Raw genomic sequence first — 19,941 nt, forward strand, 5'->3', positions numbered from 1 at the left:
ATTTTTGGCCTTATTTTTCAATAGGCTTAATAATTATTAGGCTTAATTTTTTTAGTAGTTATAACTTATGTCTGTTTAATTTTTAACAGGTTTATTTTTGAATATTTTTAATTTTTAGTAGGCTTAATGTTTTAGGCTTTATTTTTGCAGGCTTAATTTTTAATAACCTTAACTTTAGTTGCGCTACTTATAAAAAAATTATTTTTACTAATTTTTTTCTAACATTTACAAATAATGTTTTTGCAGTTTTTTTTTTAACTTTTTCTTCTTCTTTCTAAACTTGCAAAAATGTTTGACGTTGAGAAAGTAGGATATAATTCACACTGGAAATTACCGTTACCAATTAGAAATATGGGATTTTTGAAAAAAATAGTTTAAATACATGCCTTCTGTGTACATATATAAATCGAAGAAGACCAGATGTGTATATTTAAAAGTATATATATAGTTGCGTAATTCACAAATACTCAATATTGATGTGACATAGGAACGCCTCTTCGATAATAACGTTATCCAAGAGTTTATATATACTATTATCATACCTCGAGTGGCGCAAATTATTGTAACTGATCCAAGGGCGTTAACGGAAACGTCGTCCCAATGGATTGTATGAAAGTTAAAAACAACTTTCTTACACGCGACTTCCGGTTTTTGAAACATATCCCACTAAATTTTCCCAGTTAAATTATATTAGAAAATCATATAAAATCATCAAATGGCAGTTAAAATTGTTGTTTTTCGTAAAATGTGGATTTTTTTAAATAAAAATTTTTTCTACTCAGTGTCTAATTAGTTAGATTTTTAAAAATCTCTATTTACTTTTTAGTGCGTTTTTATAAACGTTTATAAGTTTCTTTAAACAAAATTTTTTTACGATCACTGAAAAGATTTTTTTTTTTATATTTTTCTCAAGATTTTGCCCGCGATGCTCTTTATATAAAAAATATATATATCGTTTTTTTATAGTTTAAAAAGGTAACAATTAGACTCGCGTAAGATAAAAAATTTTTTAATTAATTTTTCTGCACAAAAATTCTTTGTACGAAAATGTGACAAGAATTTTTGCTATCTTTTTAAGTTTTTTTTTTTTTTTTTTTTGCCAGGAGATAATTCTTCTCCTAAAGTAGAGGATAATGAGCTTCCCTCCCCCCATAGTTAAATATAATGATTTGAAACGTAAAAGATTTAATTTTTTCCACTAGCTATGCGCGGAGAAAATGAAAATTTCACGAATTCATCTTATTCGCGATTTGAAAAAAAGGAAAATGATAAAAGAGAGAAAGAGAGAGAAAGAGAGATTGTTCGTGAATGAGGAATTAATCATATCTTTGGGAAAGTACTTTAGCTTTTGCGGGATAGAAAATCTTCTTTTTATTTTTTTTTCCCCCTAGAATTCATATAGTTATGAAAGAAGCTTTCTCATTTGCAGTCAGCCAAGTTTTCCTCCATCGGGAAAGGGAGAGAGAGAGAGGACTATAGTCCTTCTTATATACCCAAGGAACATACGATCGTGGTCGAGAGCTTCTTCCAATTTCAAAGATAACTTACCTTCACTTTTTCTTCTAAAACATCAATTTCCGGTACGACTGTCGAATAAAATAGTGTTTTTTTTTTTTAAAAAAAAAGTAGTATAGAGACAAGTGAACTTTAAATTAAATTGTCAATCAAATTTCAAAGGACGTCTATTATTTTCTTTTATACATGGAAAAAAAAATTATTTCATTCAAATAATCGGTTACTTTAGTAATAGCAAATAAATATTTACTTGAACCAAATAATTATTTCAATTAAATATTTGAACCAATTATTTCTGTATTTGAAACAAATATACAATTTAATTGACTCAAATAATATAATTGTTGTGAAATAAATATTTACTTGAACCAAATAATTTTTATTTGAATTAAATAAATTTTTGTTTCAGTCTAGAAGAAAAGTTAATTTTGTTTATTTGTTTTCTAAATAATAAAACAAAAAAGTAAATCACATATATATATAAGATATTTAACCCCTTCATGGCGAATCAATAAAATCCGAATTTTACAGTTGAGCAAACACGAATTTCATGCTTGATCAATTCTCATACTGTATATATATATATATATATATATATATACATACATGAACTTCAGTATCATTTTGATGATTTTCATTCTTCTATTTTATGAATCTCTTTTTTTTCCTATCAATTTTCTTTTCATTCCAAACAATTTTTCTCGCAAAGGAAATTCTGTTTAAAAGAAAAATTAATTGGATCGAGAGAGGTATATGTAATTGGAAAAAAGTGAAATTAGATTTAAAATGGTTGAGAGAAATCAATATTTGATATGTATTATATATATATATATATATATATATATATATATATATATATATATATATAGAAAAGTTTCAATTAACCATTTGAAACCTTTTTTTTTGAAATAGAAACAAAAAAATATTTTTAATTCTTAAAGTGAATAGAGAGAGTTTAAAATATTCAAAAATAGTTTTACACACATTTTATAAAATGATTAATTATTCAAAGAAATAATATTTCTATCGTTAAAATTTTGTTGTGATTGGCAGACCGAGTTTGGATTTAAGCGGATTATTTTTGTGAAACTTTATTGCACGTCGGGCAAAACTGATGTAAAAAGCTCCCTAGCGATTCTCAATAATCTACATTGACATTCTGTTTTTTTTTTTTTTATTAAACCAAATGATAAATAACGAAAAGTTTTATTTATGTTTCAACCCCTTTTGTGAATTTTCGAATTTTTTTTTTTTTTTTTGACACGAAAGTTATATTTATCGAGGCTTTTTTTGGAAATTTAAAACTAAGTTTTTTTTCAATAATTGGAAAGGGTTATTATTTAAAAAATAAAAAAATTATTTAATTAAATAATTAATTAAAACTATACTAGAAATAATTTTTGAAATTTTTCATGTCTTTCGTTTGTTTTAATTAAATAAAAATTTTTTTTTGTATTAGTTTCAAAGAAAAAAAAACAGATATAAAAGCTGAGGTTTTTTGAAATTCAAAGAGAAACTACACTTTGAATGTTCTTTTAAAGTAGTCAATGTCAATGGTATGCATGCATCGAGTTCGCAAAAATTTGCATTTAAAGATCGATCGACCTTATGGAGATTTAATGCAACAGAAATAAGGATTCATTCTCGATATTTTTTTTTTTGATATAACTTTTCCTAATTTAAAAATTTTCAAAAATAGTAATTGTAATTTACTCTCTAAATCTGAATTAGTAAAAATGTTTACTAATTTGAATTAGTGACTCACTCTTTGCTTCTGAATTAGTAAAATTTTACTTATTTATAATAATAATTTACTAATAATAACTTTTACTAATAATAAAAATTCACAGTAAACTTGGTTGTCTCTTTTTCTATTGCAACGTTTTGATGCACATAAGTTATATCAAAAAGAGATCGTTTTGTGTATCATTTTTAGAAATGATACACGAAACGGTCTCATTTTTTGATGCAAAAAATTTAATCAATTTATATCAATCATGGCCGAATTGAATCGACTCAAAATTAAACGAATTTTTTTCAGATATTTTGGTAATAGTACAATTGCGGAGACCATTTCACTATTTAATTTGAAAATGAAAATAACAGAAAATCAAAGACAATGTGCAATTCGATAATTAAAAAGTGACAGCTTATAAACATAACCTAAAATGCATGAGAAAAAATTTGTCGATAAAATCAATATAGCCGAGCTTTTTAGAAGGTAGATGGCAGCACTCATCTATTTTCTTTCTTTAAATTTTTTCTGAATCGTTTTTATAAAAAGCAAAACTGCCATCTACCTTCTAAAAAGCTCGGCTATATTGATTTTATCGACAAATTTTTTCTCATGCATTTTAGGTTATGTTTATAAGCTGTCACTTTTTAATTATCGAATTGCACATTCTCTTTGATTTTCTGTTATTTTCATTTTCAAATTAAATAGTGAAATGGTCTCCGCAATTGTACTATTACCAAAATATCTGAAAAAAATTCGTTTAATTTTGAGTCGATTCAATTCGGCCATGATTGATATAAATTGATTAAATTTTTTGCATCAAAAAATGAGACCGTTTCGTGTATCATTTCTAAAAATGATACACAAAACGATCTCTTTTTGATATAACTTATGTGCATCAAAACGTTGCAAAGATTTGATGCAATTTTTGGTCTCAATTTGAGACTTTTAGAAAAACTGTGTTAGTGACTCACTTTTTGCTTCTGAATTAGTAAAATTTTACTAATTATTATTAAAATTTTACTAATTATTAGTAAAAGTTACTACTACTACTATTAGTACTTTTACTAATAATAAAATTTTACTAATAATAATAATTTACTAATAATAACTTTTACTAATAATAAAAATTAGTGACTCACTTTTTGCTTCTGAATTAGTAAAATTTTACTAATTATTAGTAAAAGTTACTACTACTACTATTAGTACTTTTACTAATAATAAAATTTTACTAATAATAATAATTTACTAATAATAATAATTTACTAATAATAACTTTTACTAATAATAAAAATTAGTGACTCACTTTTTGCTTCTGAATTAGTAAAGAAAAACTAATTTTCACTAATTTTTATTATTAGTAAAAGTTATTATTAGTAAATTATTATTATTAGTAAAATTTTATTATTAGTAAAAGTTACAAATAATTAGTAAAATTTTACTAATTCAGAAGCAAAAAGAGAGTCACTAATTCACATTAGTAAACATTTTTATTAATTTAGATTTAGAGAGTAGAAAAAAAAATTTTTTTAATTAAAATATTTTTTAAAATTGTAATTTGTATTACAAAATTTGTAATTAGCTTCCACATTTGTATAGAGAATTAAATAATTAACATAGAATTAATTAATATAGAATTAATTAATACAGAGTTAATTAATTTAGAATTAAATAATTAACATAGAATTAATTAATACAAAATTAATTAATATAAAATAATAATTAATCAGAAGTTTTTTTTTTGAATAGAATTATTTTCTATCAAAAAAATTTCACAAAAATATGTTTTCTATTCGCTTCAAGAAAATTTAAAAAAAAAAATCACCGGCTTCTATATATATATGTAATTTATATAAAGCTAAGAAAAGTTTTCTAATTAAAAATTAATATCGTCGATTAGTGCACGTAACAAGAAAAAAAAGAAAAAAAAAAAGTGTTGACAGTTTTATATTGGCAAAAAGTGTAGTTAGCAGCTCCTGAAAGATCCACTTTAACCTCGTGGGTATTCGTGAAAGTTTTCAACTTCCGAAATAGTAAAGTGGGCCATTAACGTAATAAATCAGGGCAGTGGTGCATAACGGTGTAGGAATAAAGGTGTGCACTATATATATATATACATATAAAGTAACGTAATTATCAGGATCACGACTTCTCACATAAATCACATTGGTCACTTGTTTAAGTCTTCCCTCAGATGAATGACGGTGAAGAAGCCAACGACACCATCAAGAGGTTATGTTTTGTTCATTATTATTTTTTTTCCATAAAAAAATATCCCATAAACCCCCCACCCCCCACTCACCCCATAGTAAGAATTTTCATTTTAAAAAATTTTATTCAATTACTTTTTACTTTTTAATTTTGGAATTAGATTTAAAAATTTTTTTTTTACCATTTTTTAATTAACAGAATTTTTAGGTATTTTTTATTTGATAGAATTTTTATTTTACAGAATTTCTCTTTACTAACATTTTATTTCAAAAATTCTAATTTAATTGAATGTAGCAAAATTTTTATTTTTTTTTTTTTTTAATTGGAAATTTTGTCATTTAAAAATTCTAATCACATTAAATTCGATTGAATATCAGTAAATTTAAATTCGGTCAAATTAGAATTGTTTTAAATAAAAATAAAGAGAAATTTTATAAAATCAAAATTTTGCCAAATAAATATTCTACTAAATAAAAAATTCATTAAATAAAAAATTCTTGAAAAAGAAATAAAATTATTAAAAATAAAAATAACTAATGATTTTTATAGGATAATTATGCTCCATTAAAAAATTCATATATAAAAGAAATATATTTTTGAAATATATATATATACATTTTTTAAGTCTTTTTATTTTTCTCAGTGTCAAATGAAGTATTTTTTAAGTTTCTGTTGTCATCATCCATATATATACACAGAAAGCAATCAGAAATGTCTCTCGAAAGCCTCCAGCTAAAATTTTCCTTTACGTTCATCTTCTTTTGCTTTTTCCTTTTTTCCTTATTTTAGTTCGTCAAAGCTGAGCAATTTATTTCTCATATATACGATTTCAGGAATACATGTTCTATTGTTTTTTTCCCATTTTTTTTTACTTTTAGATTTTAAAGAAGTGAATTTTTTATTATATATTTACTTGATTTTTTTTGCTAGATAAAAAATTCTAAATAAAATAAAATTTCTTCATTTTACACTTTTTAAGTTTTGCAATAAATTGCAAATTACCGCAATAAATTGCAAATTACCGCAATAAAAAGAGAGAAAAAAATATATATTGTCCATAAATAATGTTTACACAAAAAAAAGTAGATTAATAAAAGTGAAATTAAATTTTCCGTGTATACGATAAGGGCTATTAATATTATTATTATTATCCAGTTCTGTTTGAACAAGATCTTTGCGTGACTGATTTGAACTCACTGCAGGACGTCTTTAATTGCTTGTGTGTTATATTTAAACGTTACGATTATCTGCTGAGTTAGCATCGAGCTTTCTATGGGCAAAAGATAAAAATCTCTCATGTGTTTTACAAACGTAAAATGTTCAACGAAGCATACATTTCCAAATAAGAGACAATAAAAATTATAATTTAAAAATTACAATTACAAAAATACATTTTTCAAATTATTACTTTTGGTCTTTATATAAAATTTTTTTTATTTATTTTTATTTTTTACTTTTTTTATTTTTCATTTTTATTCACTTATTTTTTTTTTTATAAAAATGTTATTATTTTCAAAAATCAAGAATCTAAAAAACTGCTCCTTTTATATTTGCAAAAATGTAATTAATAATGATTTAAAATTCATTTACGATTATATAATCGGGAACAGGGACTGACACGGAAACGAAACAAAACGCCAAATCAATTTTGTGTAGTATCGTGTTCAATCACAAACACATTTAATAATTTATAATGTTTTCGTGTCCTGACCGGACACTTTTAAAAAAATTAAATGTTTTCGTGTCCGGACACGACACTTTTGAAATTTTAAAATGTTTTCGTGTCCGGACACGACACTTTTAGAATAATTAAATGTTTTCGTGTCCTGACCGGACACTTTTGATAAAATTAAATGTATTCGTGTCCAGACACGCCACTTTTAAAATAATTAAATGTTTTCGTGTCCTGACCGGACACTTTTGAAAAAATTAAATGTTTTCGTGTCAGGATCGGACACGACACTATTAAAATTTTTAAATGTTTTCGTGTCCGGATATAACCCACTTTCTCATTGTAAAATATTCTCATGAACAAATTTACTTGTTACGCCATATTAGATCCGCTACTCTGATTGACCGCCATCTTCTTTTGTTATAAATTAAATAATATTAAGTAATTTTTGTCAAAAATCGCGTTTGCGTATAACTTTCTCCTTTCAGTGACTAAACATAAAACATTAAGAAAGAATTATGTCTCGTGTTTAAACACGAAACGTTATTTAACACGAAAACATTTCTTTATATCAAAAGTGTCAGATACAAACACGAAACGATATTCGATGAGAAAATGTGTCGTGTTCTGACACGAAAACATTTATTTATTTCAAAAGTGTCGGGTCTGGACACGAAACATTATTTGACGAGAAAATGTGTCGTGTCCAAACACGAAACGATAATCAATGTAGAAATGTGTCGTGTCAGGACACGAAACATTATTCGATGAGAAAATGTGTCGTGTCAGGACTCAACACATTAGTCAATAGGGAAATGTTTCGTGTCAGGACACAACACATTAGTTAATGTATAAATGTGTTGTGTACACAACAGAAACGGAAACGACACGAATGATTCGGGCAGGTCCCTGATCGGGAATAATGAAAGAAGTCCTTGATGAGTATAAAATTATATTTTTTCTCAATTAAAATTGGCTTATTATACATCATTCTCTCTATTCAAATATTTACTGCTGGCAAAAAAAAAAAAAAAAAGAAAATTAATTTACGCTTTCTGTTATAGAGTATAGTCACTTGAGAAAAATCGCGAATAGTTTCAGAATTTTTATATAGGTATAGGTATATATATTTATATCGCCTGTGAGCTATTGAAAGTTGGCCTTTTGAGAATACGTTAACTAAAATGAATATAAAAGTGTTCATCTAAAATAAAAAAAAAAAAAAGCACACACATAAAAGGATTTTTTTTTATTAAAGCCTGAAATGTAACGTTAAAAAAAAAAAAAAGAACTCCAAAGGCTATAGTAGTTCGCCTTTATATTGAAATTTCATTATTATCGACGAATTATACTTTTCTTTTATTGTATTATTCAAATTTATAATTTTTATAATTCTCTTATCATTTTTTAATTGTTACTTTTATTTTGTAATTCTCACTTTATTTTTATATTCATTTTATATATAACGCAAAATGAATGGAGAAATTAATTGTTTCAAAAGAATAAATTTTTTTTTAATTTTTATTTAAAAAATTTTTTTATTTTTTAATTCTCACTTCATAATTTTTATATTCATTTTGTAAAACGCAAAACGAATTGAAAAATTATCACTAATAAAAAATTTTTATTTAGTAAAATATTTAAAAAATTTTTTATTTAATAAATTTTTATTAAAAAAAAATTTTCCTATACTGAAAAAGTTAATTCAAGAATTGAATGTAAAGTTTTTTCTTTTTTCATAATATAAATTTCTAATATAAAAAATAGAGGAGCATTAAATATAAAAAAATAAAAGAAGAAATTTATAAAATTGAAGTATAACGGATAAAAGTATCGGTTCCTTTCAGATCCTTTCGAATGGATATATATATATATATATATATATATATATATAGTTTGGAAATCGTATTTTTCTTTTGACGCGAGATAAACTTAAATCCACATCTAGAGCTCCATGGAGTCCTTGCGGTTTCTCAAGATCATAAGGGCCAAAAACCTCTTTATCGTGACTAGGATCAAGAAAGCAAAAAAAAAAAAAAAGAAAAATGAAAGAAAAAAAAATCATACGAGGATTTCTTTTAAAATAGCGCATAAATATATCAGAAACTTGTTACTTGACAGCATCGCGTGATGACAAGATGAACTTTTTTTTCCTCTCATTTCTATTTTCCTAACTGCAACAGCCCTCATATTTTCTTATTTTATTTGAAATAAAAAAACAAAATTTCTTTCAATTTTTATTTTTTATTCTATTCTCTTTTCAAATTTATATTATTATTATTCGGTATTACTATTATTATTAATATTGTTATTATTATTATTATTATTATAATTATTATTATTATTATAATAATAATTATTATTATTATAATTAGGTATTATTATCATTATTTAATTATTTAAAAATTATTAAATTTACAATAATATAAAATAGAGAGTAAATAAAAACAATAGAACATTTTTTTAAAAAAAATATGTTTATAAATTATTTTAATAAATGAATAATTAAAAATTTTTATAGAAAATAAATTTCTATTTATATAGCGCGAGAGTAATTAAATATTCGTTTAAAAATTTATGATCAAGTGAATACAAAAAAAAAGTTATATAACATACATAATAAATGTTTCTTCTTTTTTTTCTTTTTTTTTTTTTGCATATAAGCTTTTTCACATTGCGATTCTAATAAGGTGTCTGTGTGTATATATATGCACCGTGCGGTTAAATTCTCCGAGTTACCAACTGTATAAACAAAGCATAATACCCGAGGAAAATATGGAGAAAATTTAATTCTAAATTTATTATATTATGTTTCTTTAGTAAATTAGTCTTATTTTTTCCATTTTATCTTATGAAAAATAAATTTCAAAGAAAAATAATTAATTTTTATACTAAAAAATATATTAATAATAATAATAATAATTTTCTTGAGAATTAAAAAAAAACCTCGTAGACAATTTTTTTTTTGGGACGGAGGGGGATAATTAGTGCATTCACTTTAGAGGGGCGAGAGAGTAATTAGGCCTCAAAAGGCACTTTTCGTGTTTGAGTTGTTCGAGAGAGAGTGAAGGCGAGAGATATAGACGAAAAGACACAGGAGAGAGAGAGAGTGAGAGAGAGACTTGAGATCATAATATTCACCTGGCAGCTTTGGTCGTTAGTGAGAGCGCGCCAAGTTTATTCAAACTCCCATTCAACTATGCGCGCGTATATCATAATCCAGTCACGCGTCTTTACCTTCTTACCACTGAGTTTTCGTCATCAGGGACCGCACAATCTAAACCTAAAGGCAACGCGAACAAAGCCGTAGTTTCAAAACTCTAACTAGCTTTAATTTCTTTTGTTTGAGAACGAATTTTTTTTTCCTTTTTTTTTTTAATTGAAATCTCTCCCTTTTTATTTAATTTATAAATATTAAATTTTCTTTTCAATTTATATGTTTAATTTTTTTTTATAAGTTTATAATTTAATTTATAATTTTTTTTTTCCGTACTTTAGTAACTTTTGGTATTTAGCAAACTTTAATCTAAAGGAACTTTGGTTTTTAGCAAATTAGCCCTTTAGTAACTTCAAACTTTAGTAATTTTTGTTTTTAGCCACTCGAGTCTTTGGTAACTTTTTTTTTAAAATTAGGTCTTTGGTAACTGATATTTATCAACTTCAACCTTTAGTGACTTAAACTTTTAGTAATTTTAGTTATTAGCAACTTCAATTTCGTGTAACTTAATACAAAAGCAACTTTAGTTTATAGCAACGTTTATTTTTAGTAACTTTAGTTTTTTAGTAACTCTTAGTAACTAATTCAACTTTCAGCAACTTTTAGTAACTTAAGCTTTTTAGTACCTTCAACCGTTAGTAACTTTCGTTTACAGCAATTTAGGTTTTTATTACCTTAAATTGATAGTAATTTTAGTTTATAGCAACATTTATCTTTAGTAAATTTAGTTTTTAGTAACCTAAGTTTCTAGTAACTTAATCAAAAGTAACTTTAGTTTGTAGCAACTTAAGCCTTATCAATATTAATCTTTGGTAACTTTTACCCGTAGTAACTTTACAGTTTTTAGTAATTTAAGTTTCTAGTAAATTAAGTCAATAGCAACTTAAGTCCTTATCAACATTAATATTTGGTAACTTTTACCCGTAGTAGCTTTAGTTTTTAGAAACTTAAGTGTTTAGTAACTTTAGTCAATAGTAAATTAAGTTTCTTGTAACTTTAGTCAATAGCAACTTAAGCTTTTATCAACATTAATCTTTGGTAACTTTTACCCGTAGTAACTATAGTTTTTAGCAACTTAAGTTTCTAGTAACTTTAGTCAATAACAACTTAAGTTTCTAGTAACTTTAGTCAATAGCAACTTAAGTTTCTAAGAACTTTAGTCAACAGCAACTTAAGCCCTTATCAACATTAATCTTTGGTAACGTTTACCCGTAGTAACTTTAGTCAATAGCAACTTAACTTTCTAGTAACTTTAGTTAATAGCAACTTATGTTTCTCGTAAATTTAGTTTTTAACAACTTAAGTTTACGGTAACTTTAGGCAATAGCAACTTAAGTTTCTAGTAACTTTAGTCAAAAACAACTTAAGTTTCTGGTAACTTTAATCAATAGCAACTTAAGTTTCTGGTAACTTTAGTCAATAGCAACTTAAGTTTCTGGTAACTTTAGTCAACAGAAATTTAAGCCCTTATCAACATTAATCTTTGCTAACTTTTACCCGTAGTCACTTTAGTTTTCAGCAACTTAAGTGTTTAGTAACTTTAGTCAATAGCAAATTAAGTTTCTAGTAAATTTAGTCAATAGCAACTTAAGTTCTTATCACCATTAACCTATAGTAACTTTAGTCAATAGCAAGTTAAGTTACTAGTAACTTTAGTTAATAGCAACTTAAGTTTCTAGTAATTTTAGTTTGTAAAAACTTAAGTTTCTGGTAACTTTAGTTAATAGCATCTTAAGTTTCTAGTAACATTAGTCAATAGCAACTTAAGTTTCTGGTAACTTTAGTCAATAGCGACTTAAGTTTTTACTAACTTTAGTCAATAGCTACTTAAGTTTCTAGTAACATTAGTCAATAGCAACTTAAGTTTCCAGCAATTTTAGTTTTTAACAACTTAAGTTTCTAGTAATTTTAGTTTTTAACATCTTAAGTTTCTGGTAACTTTTGTCAATAGAAAGATAAATTTCTAGTAACTTAAGTCAGGATCAACTTAAGCCTTTGGTAACTTTAATCTTTATCAACTTAAAAATTTTAGTTCCTTCAACCGGGAGTAAATTTACTTTTCTCAACTTGAGACTTTAGTAACTTGAAGTTTAGTAATTTTAGTTTTTTACAATGAGAATTTAGTAACTTGAACTTTAATTTTTTTTAACTTTTAGTAACTTTAGTTATTAATCGAAAGTGAATAATAATTTACAATAAATCGTTACTTTAAATATATAAAATTCTTTTTTCCTTCATCTCTGACTCATTTTTGTGTCCTCCAATTTCCACATGGGATATTTTGTTCATCTCTCTCATATAAATATGAAAATTATCTTCGCTTTGTGCGATGAAAGTGCATTTTAACATTCCATTTTTTAAATGAAAAAACTTAGCTAACATTGCTGAGGTGGGTGGGGGGGGAAAGAAGGCGAAGCAAGAAAGACATTTCAAAACTTAATTCCAATCAGCTGACATCATCTTATCAGTTCTTTAAAGCTCAAAAGCAGACTCAGTTCTAACTTTCTAGATGCGCCTCTCTCCCCACACATATATAAAAGTTTTGCTCTCCTCTCTTTCTGTACGTTTCTTGGAAAGATTCAAGTGAAAAGAAAGAAGTTTCAAATTCGTTCAAGTTCGTGATGAACTAATTTACTTTTTTTTTTTTTTTTATCAACTATTATCGATAATCGAACTGGTGATCGCGGTTCTGGGAGAAAGCAACCCCCCTCTCTCTTTTTCTTTCTTTACCCCGAAGGCCTTTTTAGAGCTTTCGATGCCAGAGAATTGAAGATCATGAAACTGAGAAAATTACTTATAAAAGTTTTTATCAACAAACCTCTTTTCATACGATTGTGGCTTATACTACTTCTACCACTGAAGAAAGAAGAATTCGACCCCAAAGTCCAAATGAGAATTTTGAACATATAAAAGGTCTTTTCGGCATATATATATATATATATAAAAGATCAGATAAGTATTTTTCTTCGTGAATTGAAGATATTGGTACAGACCATATTTTTCTTGTGTGCCATAACCGGATTCCCAGACCCACTGTGTATATAACTTCCGGTCTCATTAATAAATCTTTTATTTATAGAGAAAAAAAGAATTTAACGCATGAGTGCTCTTGCATTTTTTTTCTCACCTCTTTGTTATAAAAACTAATTAAATAATTGCCTATATTTAAAAAGAACCGTTGGAAAATATTTTGGTCTCGTGATTTTTTATATATCATGATCTCTTAGAACACGTAATGTAGAAATGTAATTTCCAGTCGTCAGTGGCGAGAGAAGAGTGACTTTTTTTTTTTCTTTGATGTAATCAAGAGTAATGTAGCAAAAATTTCTTCTCCTCTAAGATGATGCGATTAAGGGCTGACATTAATTAAATTCCCTTTTTTTTTTGTCGAGTGATTTATTTTGAATTTTTTTTTTTTTTTTAATTCGCTTTTCTAAAATACAATTTTTTTTTGCTACATTAAAATTTGTATACAACTTTTATAATTGTATATATAATTTTTGAATTTGGCTAATTTTTTGAATTTCGATATAATTTATTTGTGATAATTTGTAATAAATTGTTTTATTATTTTTTAAAAATTCATTCATATTTGAAATAATGGAGAAATTATTTTCAATTATTATGTTGAAGAGAATTTATGTACAAAAACTTATCGCACTAATGAAGATGAATGAGTGTGCAATATAACTTTTAGAAAGAGATGACATCTCATTGAGAGGAAGAGTGTTTGAGGGAAAAAAAAAAAAAATTCTTTTTTATTTTCTTATATATTTATCAGCATCATCAACCGGTCTAGCAGCTTTTCTGTAGTTGAGATGCTCTTTGATAATTCGCCACTTTCATAATTAAAGGAAGCGACCACTACAAGTTGGCTTGTTATTCTGATTAATTCTCTTCTTCATATGGATCTCCCTCTATATATCTCTTTTGCTCTCATTTTACTCAAAGCTTTTTGATGAAAATACTTATATATAACATCACCATAAATTTGAAATTCAAAAATGGCTTTGGATATATATATATATATATATATATATTTTGCTGATAAGAAAATTTATCATCGTCAACAAATAAAGTTACAAAAAAATTTATTTTCATAGACATAATAATTATTTTTCTTTTATTTCAGAAATTTTTTTCTATTTTATAACTTTTCTTTTTTATTTTAGGTTCTTTTAAAAATTTTAAAACTTTATCTCTTCATATTACACCTTTTTTTAATTTTAGAACTTTATTATTTTATTTTAGAATGTTATTTCTTTATTTAAACATTTTTTATAATTTTAGAATTCTATTTCTTCATTTTAAAAACTTTATTACTTGATTTTAGAACTTTATTTTTTCTATTTCTTCATTTTACAACTTTTTTCAATATAATAGAACGGTGTTTAAAGTTTAGAACTTTATTTCATCATTTTAAAATTCAGTTCTTTATTTTAAAACTTTATTCTTTTATTTTAGAAATTTTTTTTTATTTTTATAACTTTTTTTTAAATTTTAGAACTTTATTTCTTCATTTTATAACTTTTTTTCTTCACTTTAGAACTTTATTTTTTTATTTTAAAGCTTTATTTCTTTATTTTAGCCTTTTTTTTAATTTTTAGAACTTTATTTTTTTATTTTAAAGCTTTATTTCTTTATTTTAGCCTTTTTTAATTTTTAGAACTTTATTTTTTTATTTTAGAAATTTATTTTTTATTTTAGAACTTTATTTTTTTATTATCAAACTTTGTTTCTTCATTTAAATTTTTTTTTCATTTTATAACTTTATTTTTTTATTTTAGAAACTTTTTTTTATATTCTAAAACTTTATTTCTTCATTTTATAATTTTTTTTTTAAATTTTAGAACTTTTTTTCTTCGTTTTAGAACTTTTTTAAATTTTTTGAACTTTATTTCTTCATTTTAGAACTTTTTTTCTTCACTTTAGAATTTAATTTTTTTATTTTAAAACTTTATTTTTTCATTTTAAAACTTTTTTTTAATTTTAGAAGTTTATTTTTTTATTTTAGAAACTTTTTTTTATATTCTTTAACTTTTTTTCTTCATTTTATAATTTTTTTTAAATTTTAGAACTTTATTTTTTATTTTAGAACTTTATTTCTTCATTTTAGAACTTTTTTTCTTCACTTTAGAACTTTATTTTTTTATTTTAAAGCTTTATTTCTTTATTTTAGCCTTTTTTTAATTTTTAGAACTTTATTTTTTTATTTTAGAAACTTATTTTTTATTTTAGAACTTTATTTTTTTTTATTTTAAACCTTTATTTCTTTATTTTAGCCTTTTTTAATTTTTAGAACTTTATTTTTTTATTTTAGAAATTTATTTTTTATTTTAGAACTTAATTTCTTCATTTTAGAATTTTTTTCTTCACCGTAGAACTTTATTTTTTTATTATCAAACTTTGTTTCTTCATTTAAATTTTTTTTTCATTTTATAACTTTATTTTTTTATTTTAGAAACTTTTTTTGATATTCTAAAACTTTATTTCTTCATTTTATAATATTTTTTTAAATTTTAGAACTTTTTTTCTTCGTTTTAGAATTTTTTTAAATTTTTTGAACTTTATTTCTTCATTTTAGAACTTTTTTTCTTCACTTTAGAATTTAATTTTTTTATTTTAAAACTTTATTTCTTCATTTTAAAACTTTTTTTTAATTTTAGAACTTTATTTTTTTATTTTAGAAACTCTTTTTTATATTCTAAAACTTTATTTCTTCATTTTATAATTTTTTTTTAAATTTTATAGAACTTTTTTTTTTATTGTAGAACTTTTTATAAATATGTTCTATTTTAGGAACGTTATAAGAAAGTTTTTTTTTTTTTTTTTTTGAACTATCATTTTAGCTCTTAGGGGTGTAAGAAATAATGTACTCTCCTTTTTCAAAAAGGCTTTTTCTCTTGTACTTTATATAAGCTGTATATAGCTCTTAACATTGCAAATTTAAAAACAGCGTACAACTCAAGGCGTGTTACGCTCATACATTTACTTCTTTACATAAAAATATGTGTGTATATATACATATATATATATGTGTGTGTGTGTTTGAATTTACGCAGGATTTATATGCTCTGTTAACACTTTGAACTTTTGCCCCTTTTTAAGTCGTCTACTTCAATTATATTATGAACCACGACGAGATTTATTGCCCTATAATCAGAGCGTATCATTGTCAAATTTATCAAAGGATTTTTTTTCTATATAAAGAAATGGTTTTATAAGAAAAATTTGCCGTCGGAAATTTTTCAAACGATTTTCCAAAAATTAACTTTTTTTAATTAAATTAAACAGAAAATTTAATAAAGCTGTTTTTTTATATATAGTTTTTTAATTATTATTATTATTTTCAGTTTGTTAGCTTATTATGTTTTTCTTTTGTTTTTGTATTTTTTTTTTTATGATATTTCTTCACCCACTTGGAAAGATTCCCCGGAAAGTGCCCCCTGGAGGTTCTATCAGAATTCCGCCGGAACTTCCAACGTAATTCCGTCGGAATTCCATCGGAGTTCCAAAGAATTTCCGATTGGATTCCGACGGAGTTCCAGCGAAATTCTGACGGAATTCCGATTAATATTTTTCAAAAATTTTAGAGTCCTAATTCCGTCGGAATCCCATCGGAAATTCTTGGGAACTCCGATGGAATTCCGACGTTGGAATTACGTTGGAAGTTCCGGCGGAATTCTGATAGAACCTCCAGGGGGAATTCTGACGGAATTCCGATTAATATTTTTCAAAAATTTTAGAGTTCTAATTCCGTCGGAATCCCATCGGAAATTCTTTAGAACTCCGATGGAATTCCGACGGAATTACGTTGGAAGTTCCGGCGGAATTCTGATAGAACCTCCAGGGGGCACTTTCCGGGGAATCTTTCCAAGTGGGAATTATGTGTTTTAATTATGTTTTTTTGTTACGTTTTTTTTTTAATTCGTTGCGGTTTTTAAATTATGTTTTTTTAAATATTGTTTTTTTTTCATGTGGGAACGATTTTATCGAATCAAGATAAAAGAAGAAGCTTATTTAAAAAGAAAATATGCGTATTTTGAAAAAGAAGAAAAAAAATGAAAGTAGTGAACGGGATATGAGGAAGTAAATTTAAAAATCAAGGAAAAGTAGTGTCAAGGTGCAAGTCGAGTGCAGAATACTTTAAGCGAGCACTTTCAAGAGTTCTTTGCTCGACGAAATGAATATTCGAGAACCAACATGCAACATAAATAGCAGAAGAATTTTTTTCTTTTATTTCTCTCTTTCTCTTCTTTTTCTCTACTCTACGACCTCATCTTTTGTCAGCGTGAAATAGCGAAGAGAAGAGAAAAAAGAGGAAAAGGAGAGTTTTCCTGGTTAGTTTTCTTTTCCTTTGAGAATTTGAATACACCTTGTTCTTTCTACCTCTTCGTTTCTACAAATGTGAAAAACAAATACCCTTCACATATTCTCTCCCCCCCCTCTCTCTCTCTCTTTCTCCTTGTATTTTATATATTTTGCTTCATTAGATTTCCTAATTCCAGTCGACTGCCTTTTATATATATTTATGGTCCAGTGTATTGTGAAAAATTCGCTATTTTTCTTTTATTTATTTTTATATGGTATAGATTTTTTTTAAACAATAATTATATTTGAATTAAAATCAAAGCAATATGTAATTGTCGCTTTTGATATCTCTTGGGTTAAATTGAGCATATTTCGATAATCGATGAGGCAAAGTCATAGGATAGTACGCGAAATGGAAAGGTGCATTGGCGTATGCATCGAATTACGTGCACCAATTCACTACAAAATGGAGAAACTTTAGACTGCCTAAAGCCATGTCTCGTGAAATGTATCTTGATACGGAGCTTTACGAAATTGCAAACGCTGCGCAGTACTGATCTTTACGCAAATTACGCTAACGTCCACTCCTCTCTCTCTCTCTCTCTCTCTCATTTTCTCTCTTGCTCTCGGTATACTTTGCGCCTTGAAACTAAACTTACACCGAAAATGTAAATTTATCGAAATAAGAAGCAAATTTCAGTGTCTCATGAAATTCATAAAGCGACAATGTTACGTAATTTTTTTTTTTTATTTTTTAATAATAATAATAATTATTTATTTATTTATTTTTCTATTTAGAAGTAATTATTATAAATACATGCAAACGATAGTTAAATTCGAGAAATAAAATTTTCGCTCGCATGGGGAATCGAAACCTGGTTGGCGTGACCGTAACACATTTAACTTACCACGCAGCCACTGTGACATGATAATTATTACTACTAACTTTCAAATATTTCTTTAGTTTACAAACATAATTTTATAAAAATTAGATAATATAATTATTAATTAATTCTATAAATGTAATTATAATTCATTTATATAAATTATTATATATATATATATATATATATATAAATAATTATAAATATAAATATATTTTTTTAATACTATAGTTATCCTATTTATTTTCATACTCTTGTAAATATATTTATATTTATAATTTATAAAACAAAATTTAAATTTAATTTTTATAATTTTTTATTATAAACTATAAATTTAAATATATATTTACATAATTGGGGTATGAAAAATAATTGAATAACTAGTTTACAATATTTACAATTTATAATATAAATTAATTAATTTTATATAATTAATTAAATATATATAAATATAAATAATTTATAATAAAAACTAATAAATTGAAATATGAATTTTGTATTTCTTTAAAAATTAAAAATATATTTACGATTGTGAAAAAAAAAATAATTGAAGAGTGAAAAAAATATTACTTTGTAATACCATTTAAAAAAAAAAAACTATATATTGGATAAAATGTTTGAACTTTATAAATAGAAGAGGCAAAATCTTGAAGTAGTTTTCACGTACAGCTTATCATTTGCGTTTTCAACATCCCTAAGGGTCTTAAAGCGAAAAGTACACGTGGCACCAGTGTCACGTGTCATACCAAAACTATCCTGGGGAATTTTGCAGCAAGTTGACTTAATCCCGCAAGACGTTTCTCAAGAACGTGAGTGTAACAAGCCCCCCCCCCCTCTCTCTCTCTCTCTCTCTCTCTCTCTTTCTACTTTGATATTTAAACTTGAGTACTTCGTGACTTCATTTCAACGATTCTCGGCCAAAACTGTCTTTATATTGTCTCTTCTTTTTTCTAATTTCTTCCACAAATAGGAAATTTAATAATTTTTTTTTTTGTTCCCATACGAGAAAATTTCAAATTTCTTTATGTAATTAAAAATAACTTTTTTTATTTGGCTTTTAAGCTTTAATTTATTTAAAATTAAGTATTAATTTAGAATTGCAAATTAATTTTAAAATTAAATATTAATTTAGAATTGCAAATTAATTTTAAAATTAAATATTAATTTACTCTCTAAATCTGAATAAGTAGAAATTTTACTAATTCAATCAGTACTTTTCATTTTAACTGAAGTTTCAATTATTTTTTGAAATTTACTAATATAATTAGTGAATATACAAGCAATAGAAAATAACTTATGTAAATCAGTAATTTGTATATAACATAACCTTTAAAATTAACTATTAAATCAGTGCCGCCGCCATATATTTATATTACTGATTCAATCAGTAATTGAT

The 19,941-nt window shown here is 24.8% G+C and overlaps 1 protein-coding gene across 1 annotated transcript in view; it reads left to right on the forward strand.

Moving 5' to 3' along the window:
- Window positions 1-19,941, forward strand: part of LOC127284529 (nephrin-like) — a 145,254-nt gene that overhangs the window by 62,414 nt on the left and 62,899 nt on the right. The window lies entirely within an intron of this gene.

The sequence above is a fragment of the Leptopilina boulardi genome, unplaced genomic scaffold (assembly GCF_019393585.1).
Source record: "Leptopilina boulardi isolate dan_hultmark-lab unplaced genomic scaffold, ZJU_Lbou_2.1 LbouV2_325, whole genome shotgun sequence".
Taxonomy (NCBI): domain Eukaryota; kingdom Metazoa; phylum Arthropoda; class Insecta; order Hymenoptera; family Figitidae; genus Leptopilina; species Leptopilina boulardi.